Source organism: Balaenoptera musculus, chromosome X (genome assembly GCF_009873245.2).
Source record: "Balaenoptera musculus isolate JJ_BM4_2016_0621 chromosome X, mBalMus1.pri.v3, whole genome shotgun sequence".
NCBI lineage: Eukaryota > Metazoa > Chordata > Mammalia > Artiodactyla > Balaenopteridae > Balaenoptera > Balaenoptera musculus.
This window is the reverse complement of record NC_045806.1, coordinates 99,880,733-99,889,323: the sequence shown is the minus strand read 5'-3', so window position 1 is coordinate 99,889,323 and position 8,591 is coordinate 99,880,733.

Genomic DNA, 8,591 nt, shown 5'->3' with positions numbered 1-8,591 from the left:
AGTTACCCTCAAATAAAAATATTAAAAGCCTTTTTTGATAAGGACAACCTATATTTTAAAATATTGGGTAAAAGGTCAAAAGGACCATATTTGGAGACTTCTGGTTTTCCTGCTCCTCTACCATATACCACCTAAATAGAAGTAGTGTGCTAGTTATATAAACTCAGTTTCAAGACAGCCCCCGGCCACACGGAGTGCCCCTGCTTCTTGGCCCAACTCCCCACCTCCCACTAGTAACTATTTGTTGCCCTTAATAGATATATAGATATTCTTTCTTTATAGATATTTTAGAGCTGCCACTTGGTCTCAGGATGACCCTTGGTTTCCAAGTAATAGAGAATCAAAGGTTACACAAAAATAATGTCGTATTTTCCTTATTTACCGGTCTTCATGGCTGAGTCCAAGAAGGGCTGGGATAGGGCAGAGGGGGACGCATTCTAAGGCAGCTTTTATTCCCAAGACAGCCCAGACTAAGAAGGGCTCACAGCTTCCTTCTCCCAAGGGCCCCACTTAGGGCTGAACAACGTCTGTGGGCTAGCCAAAGCATTAGCTAAGGATGAGGAATGAAAAGGAAGGAACGAAAGGAAGTAGGAAAGAGAAAAGAAAAGAGCACCTCAGGTCAGGTGTTCCTCTTGAGAGCATCTCCGATGGCTGGAGCACTGCTCAAAACTACCTCAATCCTGGGAACTCTGAGGCCATCACCCATCCAACTTTGAATGTGCCTGACACCTAGAAACTTTTGCAGTTGAATTACTCCCAGGTTACAGATACAGACCTGAATCATGGCGGTCAGTGGTCTTAATCATAAGCCACAGAAACCATCTCTAACTGATATAGGGAGAAAACGTATTTATTTAAAGGTTCTTGGTAGCTCACAGAATCCCTGGGAGAGCTAGGGAGCCAAGCTAGCTGTAGAGCTAGTCCGCCCAGGACATTCCTACAGTTGCCTTCAATGGGCACTAGACATGGCAACCTGACCTCTTAAGTGCTCTCAACGTTGAACTGCATCTTGATGCAACCATTGCTGCTGCTAGAGAGGCTCTGCCTCCCCCAATACTCATCAGTGGGGACTTCCTCAAATATTGGAAGGGGGTTTAGAGTCTGGGAAGTTCAAAAGAAAGGGGATGGAATTCATTCACTAAGGCTGCCATAACAAAATAACACAGATTGGTGGCTTAAACAACAGAAATTTATTCTCTCACAGTTCTGGAGGCGAGAAGTCCAAGATCAAGGGCCGACAGGTCTGGTTCTCCTGAGGCTTCTCTCCTTGGCTTGCAGATGGCCACCTTCTCATTGTATCCTCATGTGTCCCTTCCTTTACTTATAAGGACACTGGTCAGATGGGACTGGGACCCACCCTAATGGCCTAATTTTAACTTAATTAACTCTTTAAAGGCAGTATCTCCAAATACAGTCACATTCTGAGGTACTGGGGCAGGGGGGTTAGGGCTTCAACATATGAATTTTGCAGGGGACACAGTTCAGCCCACAACAGGGACAAATGTTTATTTCCCCAAGTTTGCCACCCTGCACTATTAGTTTGGGAGGACTCACTACTCCATCCCCTTGACCCTTCTAGGGGAAAACCAGGTTGTCTTCCCCTCCCGCAATCTTATCTAATACCAGCTACTTTTCCTTCTCTACCAGTCCTCTATTGGGGTCCCAGCAAGTTTTGTGGCTGCACTTACCCAAATTGATACATCTGGAGTTCTTAAATCTCCTGATCTGATATTCTTCTAGATGAACCATTGAACTTCAAACTCCTTCCTCTAACAGCAGCTAGTTCCTATATAAGGTATCAACTCATGTCCCAAGGACCAGATGGGTGGGGATATCCAGGAAGATATGACTATCATGTTCCTCAAGATAAGCTCTGAAGAAAATGATTTAGAATGTGGTCCCACTGCCCTTAGAGGGATCACAGTGTATGTACACCACTGTTAACCTAAAAAACGTTAGGTACAGGGGCCATGTTTTCATTATCAGAAATACGCTATTTTCTTTTTGCAATGCGCTTCTAGGTCAACGAGGAGTGTTAACCCAAGAGTTTGTCTATCTAGTGCTCATTTTGAAAAATTCCATAATCCCATTTTGTAAATTGGTAGTCATTCATTTTCCCCAATGGATGGCTATTATTAGAAGTGACTTAGCTAAAATTCTGTCTGAAAAGAGTAAAATGAGGTGGTTTTATTTGTGAGCCCCACATATACATCTCTGGACTCAATCTGATGACCACTTTTCTCTAGCCATATAGACAGAATGTTCTACCATTTAGCTCCACAGCTAAGGGATGGGAGAGGTGGGGAGAGGTGTAAGGTTACTCCTGGAAAAGGAGGGTTTTTGAATGGTGGAAGCCAGTAGAGGATAGAAGGAGAGTCAGAGTGAGACTTTTAAAAAATATATAACATGGCTTCCTGAGGTGTGGGTTTTGTTTCTGTTTTGGCAAAGCCAAAGTCCATGGGAATCATAATCAAAATGCAAATGTATATTGGGAAGCCATAAGGAAACTCTTCAGGAGAATAAGGCAGAGGCTGTTTGTGGGAGACGCTGGGAACCATGAGCTGGGCCAGGCAGAGGAGGACGAGGCACGCGGTGTTCAGAGGCTGATGGGGAAAGAGGGACGCGGAGACCAAAAGACCAGAATGGTGTAATGCGAGCCTCAGAAAATAAGGGCTAAAGGTGTGAAGGAGGGAAACCAGGTGGAAATATAACTATGGATCCAAGATGGGAGCGCTCAGGTGTGGTGGGGCAAGGACAGAGGCTACCAGATGAATAAAACAGGGGGGAAACCAGGAGGTGAACGTCCAATTGGCTTTAGCTTAGACCCTAGAGTCAGAGAAAGACTATTTCAAGAAGGGCCCAGGTCAGAAGGCAGAGAGTAAATAGAGCTGCCTATGGTCCTCTAGGCAGGATGGTCCATAAATGCATGTCAGGGGGGGTCTAAGAGCCCCCAAATATATGTACCTATGTATATGGCTTTTAGCAGATTCTCAAAGGCAGAACGACTTATATACATTTTCTATTTACACAGAATGGCCCCAGAGAGATTCAATGAGTATTTACATTTGCTTGTTTTCTGGGTCAATTCTAGGCTGTAGCCAAATAGTCAGCATGCTGGGGAGACCAAGTCAGAGGGAGGTGTGGGGTACAGTCCTCAAACTGGTCAAGACTGGGAAAGTTGGTAGTTTGGGTCCTCATACTGGTCAGACTGGGAAAGTTGGAAGTTTGGGTCAAGTTCAAATTTAGCATGTTGTCCTGATATGCTGAACCACCACCAAATCACTGAAATATTATGGGGCTCTTATGTTAACCTTGGTGACCTCAAACAATTATGGCTTAGAACTTCCTATTAAAGAGTGTGGACTTTACATTCACACTCATAGTGAAAGCCAGGGCTATCCCTAAATCTGCAGGGTCCAGAGCAAGTGTACCAACAGAAGTATGTGTATCATGTTTATACATATTGAAAAGCTGCAGATAAAGCTAACGAAAGGTTAAGTAAAATAATATTCTCCAACCTTGATGACTATTCCTTTATATTGATAAAATCAAAACATTATAACTATGGTTATCACATGCGGAAAATTAGTAAAATGCCAAAAACTTAAAAAAAAAAAAAAGGAGTGTGGACTTTAGTGTGTAGAAAGTTCTTAGACAGAGAGCACATGAATGGGCTTCATTGATTCCGAGGAGGTCTGTAAACTGTATATATGCCAAGTGTATTCAAAATAGTGTGTATGCCTTTTTCTAGAGAGCAGCTACATAAAGTTCTGCGTTTGTGTGTGACACAATAAAGGTGATAACCAGAGAGATACAGCAATATAAAGAATGATGAAACAACAAGGTCCTACCGTATAGCACAGGAAACTATATTCAACGTCTTGTCATAAACTACAATGGAAAAGTATCTGAAAAAAAAAATATATATATATAGCTGAATCACTTTGCTGTACACCAGAAACTAACACAATATTGTAAGTCAACTATACTTCAATTTTTAAAAGTTCTAACAAAAGAATGACGAAATAAGGTTAAACTATCTGCTTGAATGACCAAAAAAGTAGGGACAAGGTTGTTTCAGCCTGGAAGGGTTTTCAAGCTTGTGCAGTCCCTCTGGAAACTACAGCGCGGGCCAGAGCTGTGAAACCGAGTATGAAATTGACAGTACCTGTGAGAGGCCCTCTGCTGCCAGAAGCCTTATGTCAGGTCAGGGCAAAACATGGCCGGGGCAGCTAGGAAAGTCATTTGATCAAGGCCTTACATTCACGACCGACTTCAGTGTTTGAGGTTATCTCACAACGAGGCTATTTTTCATACATTCACAGAGTTTCACTGATAGGTCTGGACAAAGACAACATTCATCCTACAACTTAAAGCTTGTGTCCCATTTTCAGACGACACTGCATATAGTGCAACACAAATTAATTTTTATATAAATACTGGATTCATCTTGTGAATAGTAAAGTCATACTGTATTAAACTGCTCTGTAATTAAATATGTGAATGTGTTACCACAAATTTTGTAACCTTATCTTTGGGGTTTCCTTGTTTGTTTGTTTTTTTTCTGTATACTCGCTATAAGATTTTTTTTTAAATTGTGGTAAAAAGCACATAACATAAAATATACCATCTTAATCAACTTTAAGTGTAAAGTTCAGGTGTGTTAACTATATTCCTATTGTTGTGCAACAGATTCTTAGAACTTTTTAATCTTGCAAAATAAACTCTATCCTCATTGAGCAAACTCCCCACTTCTCTTGTGAATAGCAAAATTATATTGCATTAAGCTCTGTATTAAATGTGTGAATGTGTTACCACAAATTTTGTAACCTTATCTTTGGCATTTCCTCATATTTTTGTTTGTTTTAATACATTGGAAGGATCATAAAATGGAAATGGTCTGGGACTTTCTCAGCTTCTGTGATTTTCTCACTTAATGGTCAAGTTCAGCCATACATCTAAGCCCCTAGGTGTGCCGTCCTGTAATGGGCAGGGAGAGAGAACAAGCTGGTCAGAGAGAGGAGGAGATGAGTCCCAGCCAAGCCAGGGGAAGAGCCATGAGGACACCTTTGATGGGAGAAATCTCCCTGCCGTGGTGAGAAAGGAGCACTCTGGAAGCAGACTGCCTGGATTCCTATCTCCTTCCACGGCTTGATTGCTCTGTGCCTTTGAGCAGGTTCCTTAACCTCTCTGAGACTCAGTTTCCTCGTCTATAAAATGGGGATGGTAATGGTATTTGCCTTCCAGAACTCTTGTGAGCACTAAAGTGCACTGCCTGGTACATAGTAAGCACTCAATATATATTACCTGCTTCTGCTATTATTATTATTATTATTATTATTATTATTATTTACCCTTGTGTAGTGGTGGTAAAAGTGAATCTCTCTAGCTGGGAGCTCCTGCGCTGAGGACCTGTCAGTCCATTTTGTCATGACCTTAGTGGGATGAATGATGAGGATTCAGCTGCTTAATTCCACAGAAATCCTAGGCCGGGGGAATAGTTTCAGGCTTGTGGTTTGAAGGGGGTGAGTGTGGAGGGATGACCTCAAACAAAAGCATAGAGGGGATTGTGGTCTATTATGTCCATTTCAACAGCCGCTGAAAAGGTTGGTCTGAAAATGTCAATCACACCATCTTGGCATCCCCAGAAGACTCTGTTAAAGCACGAATAAATTATCTAAGAGCCCAAACCAGAAATCTGGACTCCTAGCACTTTGCATGTCCACATGAATTAGTTTTCAGGACTGCATTTTCCTGAAAACAGCTATTGGCACTGGGGGTAAGCTGAGAGTTGGAGAAAGGAAAAAGACCCAGAGCCAGCACTGTGCTGGTAAAAATGTAGCAAATGGCTCCCTGGGAGAGGACCCCTAATTTCCAGTGTGCTGTACATCACACACCATGGCTGGTTTCGGCTACCAACCTGACGTCACTGATGAGAGTGAAAAGTAGTACAACAATTAGGAAGTGATAAACTTTGAGTATCCATTACTTTGTTTTTAACGTAATTTATTTAATTGTAGGTTTATATAACTCGTTTTAAAATAATGGCTGTGTTTCGCAACCACCTTGTAAAATTTCGGAAATCTTAACAGTTGGCTTTTGTGAGCCAGGATGAGCCAGCTCCCGCCGGGGCCCTGGTTTATGTTTGGCTGATCAAGGTGAGGAGATTCATCTGGGCCCATTGTCCCAAAGCCTTCAGGTCTTATAAATCACAACCCTCCACTCCAGCCCTGCCAACTCCTTTCTTTCCCCACTCCACCCTGGCCTCCCCACTTCTGAAGGTTCCAATCACTCCTCAAAGCATGTCCAACCCACAAACTCCCACTTCTCTTTCTCTCGTCCAAACCCTAACGGGGCTCCTGGGCTCAGCAGCAGGAGTCAGGCTTTGCCGAGAGGACTCCCGTGGCGGTTACCCCACGGACCCTGACTTGGCTGGCAGGCTGGGCTCTCACACGCTAGCCCTCCCAGAGAGCAGCTGGTGGTTTCAATCAGGATAAAACAAAAGTGTGAGGCACTGGGCCCTGCTTCCCTGTCGGGAACCACCGTGCCTTGAACCCTGTGCTCTGCCGGGCTGAACTGCTCACAATATTCCACACGATTGGCTGATGCTCTCCTCATGGACCACTAGATTTTTTCATGTGTTTCTTCTGCCTGGAATGTTCTTCAACCCCTCTCTACTCTTTCATCTGGAAAATTTCTCATCCTTCAGGATTCAGCTTCTGCATCACCTCCTCCAGGAAGCCTTCCCTGAATACCTCCCCAAGCAAGCTTAGGTGATTTTCCTTTGAGGAAAGTAATGCTCTGTATGATGCTCTGTGTTTTCTTCCCTAGGCTGTGAGCCTCTCAAGGAAACAGACATGTTGTGCTCTTCTTTGTAGCCCAGTGCCTAGCATATAATGTGTCCTGTAAATACTTGTTCCATTAATAAGTGAATGAGTTGGAGGTGCTACTGCCCTTGCAGGACCTGGACTAAGAATTACCACTGTCGCTGAGCCTCTATTTTGCTGCCAGTTCCTATAGGCAGAAAGGCCTCTGGTGAACACCCTCCCATCTGAACTTTGAAGTAGATGTGAGCATCAGAAGACCCCCCCCTTTCCACTTATTTATTTTTGAACACACGTCAAAGATTTTATTTAACTCATAATTAATGAGGGAACCAGTAAGATGTCACAACCTGTTCTAGGGAGAATTCAAACTACTTAAAAAATCCCTTCATCTGTGGATTTATAGCCCTGTATTGCTGATGGCCAACAAAACCCCTCCCCTTCAGGCATCTGGCCCCCAGTGGGAAGGACTAGGTAGACATCCTTCTTTCCTTTGTGAAGCTGTTTCATTAATAATGAGGCTTTAAAAAACATTCAGGAAAGATGGAAGTGGACCAGGCACTTGATGGGATTATTGGACCTATGAACCAACCTTGAAATCTCTTGCTTCTGGTCTTCCCGTTAAGGTAGATAAATGTCTGTTGGTGTGGGTTGGGGAGGCAGTGGTGGGAATACAGAAACCCAAGGCCCGAGAAGTGAGAGCAGTGGGCTTCATGAGAGGCAGTCTAATGACTGTGGAGTGAGACAGCCTGGATCCCAAGCCCAGCCTCCCTGCCTCCCAGCTGCGTGGCCTTCAACAAGTTGCTTTATTTTTCCAAACCGCAGCATCCTCCTCTGTAAATGATGGGTGATAACAGCACCTACCTCAGGACCAAGCAAGATAATGTGAAGCACAGCACCCAATACATTGTTCACATTCGGTAAATGGGAGCTGCTCTTTTGCTGTCCCCCTTACTGCAGGTTCCCCAACCGAGTATCCAGCAGCTGAGTTGTTCTCCTGAGTCTGTAGCACCGCGTGGTGGGCAGCTCCTAATAGTGGTTAAGGGTGTGGGCTCTGGAATCACATTGCCCAGGTTTTAGTTGGTATGACCCTAGGTAAGTAATGTAACCACCCTGTGCTGCAGTTCACTCCCCTATAACGTGGGGCTAGAGATCTACTTCCTAGATCATAGGGAGGATCCCACAAGAAGCTAAATATTTAAAAACCTAGAAAAGAGCCTGGCATGCAGGGGACACTCAGTCCATGTTGGCAGGGTCTTTGAATGCTTAAGGGTTTAAGAACATGACAGTCATTGCTTCCTGAAGACATGACTGCAGTCTTAGTTTGGACATAAGTGGCATCCCCAATCAGGATGGAAGATCAAATCCAGTCACCATGAGAAGAGGATGCCTGAAGTTCTGTCTAGAAGGCGGTGAAAAGCAAGTCACTTCATTTGTCATGATTAACCATTTCCACACCCTTCTTTCCCTCCCTCCTTCCCTCCCACCAGTTGGAACTCATCCCTGTAGACTGCCGAAACTGAAGAGCTCAACTCCATTTGTGGGCTTCATCCTTCCCTAGCCCTCCTCCCTGGTCCTCTTACGAAAGTGCTCACTGGGGCTTGCAGGAGGAGTATGTGGTCCTGAGAATGCAGTTGCACGCCAGGTGTGGCAATGGGCTTCCTGATGGGCCAGAGGGGCAGTGATCTCCCCTGTTCCCGAGACCGTGCTGAGTATTTCCATAATGCACCTCTAAAATCCAAGAGAAGCAAGATTTTTATAGCGAAA